Source organism: Polistes canadensis, unplaced genomic scaffold (assembly GCF_001313835.1).
Source record: "Polistes canadensis isolate GaletaPanama2010 unplaced genomic scaffold, ASM131383v1 scaffold_0, whole genome shotgun sequence".
NCBI lineage: Eukaryota > Metazoa > Arthropoda > Insecta > Hymenoptera > Vespidae > Polistes > Polistes canadensis.
The window spans coordinates 1,842,655-1,844,283 of NW_014569547.1; positions in this window are offsets into that span (position 1 = coordinate 1,842,655).

Below are 1,629 nucleotides of genomic sequence, written 5' to 3' on the forward strand. Positions count from 1 at the left end.
TATATGATATAAATCGTTGAAATAAATTTAGAAACATAAAAAAAAAACAATAAAAGTAAAGAATAACGAACGAATGAGAACAAAAATCATGAATGATTACGTTGTGAAATTAATTTTGATAGGAGCCCCGCGGTCTTACGTTAGTGATTTATCGAATAAAATAAAGAGAATAAAAAAAAACTAAAGAAATAATAATAATAATAATAATAATAATAATAATAATAAAACAAATGGTAGGGAAAAAAGATAACGAAAGAAAATGATGATGTGATTTATCGATGCTTCCGGTTAAAAAGAAGATAAATTCGATGGTTGATGGGGTTGAGGTGGGAGGTGGGGGGTGGGGGGCGAATGCAAGTAAGCCGTAGAAAAACGAACAAAAAGTGTGTGAGAGAGAGAGAGAGAGAGATAAATAAAATAAAAAGACGAATAGAAACGATTGGAAAAGACGTAAACCCGGAGTGGATTTGATTAAACTCTGTTGACTCTGTAAATAGATCGGGAAAAGACTGTAATACGGGATAAAAAACGAGAAATGCTAATTAGACATCGTTAACGAGGACCAACAAGGTCATGTTGAAGAGTGACGAGCCGTGTTTACTTCAAAAGAATTAAAAGACAAAAAAAAAAAAAATAATAAAAAAGAAAAATAATTTCCAAAAAAAAAAATATATGATTCACCTCTCTATTTATAAAAAAAAAAAGAAACAACAAGCAAAAGAATTACATAATTTGCGATCCGATTAAAAAAGGGAAAGGGAAATTAAATGGGAGCAGGGATGGGAGGAGTTGGGGGGAGGGATTAATTGTAATAAATAAATAGAAAAAAAAAACAAAAACAAAAAAGAAACACAAAATTATCGAAGCACGATGCGAGTGAAGATGGATCGAAAAACACAAAAAAGCCAAAACAAAAAGTAACATTGATTTTTCGTTCGTTTTGATTTTGTACCCTTTTTTTCCTTCCCTTTTCCCTTTTGTTTTCTTCGTAATTTAGTTTTGTTTTTCTTTCCTTTTTTCGGACATTAAAACGCGATTAATTTTTCTGTTTATATTATAGTATCGAGATATAAAACTTTCTTATTATAATAAAAGCTTCGAGCTTTCAGTTGTATTATTTAATGAAATTTTTATTATCTTTACTATTGTGTTACTATTATTGGCTCAATATTATTTTTTATTTTTGTAGTTGAAGTTGAGATTAAATTATTATATAGAATTCGTATTCGTGGATTCTATTTTTTTACGTATTTATTATTATTATTATTATTATTATTAATATTATTATGTTTTATTCCTATTTCGAATTTCTCGAAGAAAAATAGTCGCTCTTCGTCGTATTATAAATAACGAATAAATTGTATAATAAAATAAAGAAGGAAAAAGCACATAAAAAAAAAAAAAAATAAACAACAACAAGAAAAACAACAGAGAAATAATAAAAAAGAAAGAGAATTTTTTTAAAAACAATGAACGTTCCGTCCTTACTCGCGCGAGGCGTCGATGATCTCGACGATTTAAATATCTGTGTAAAAATGTATTATAGCAATAAATAACGATGGACTGTAAATAGCATAAATTCATATAAATATATATATATATATATATATCTATGTATATATATATATA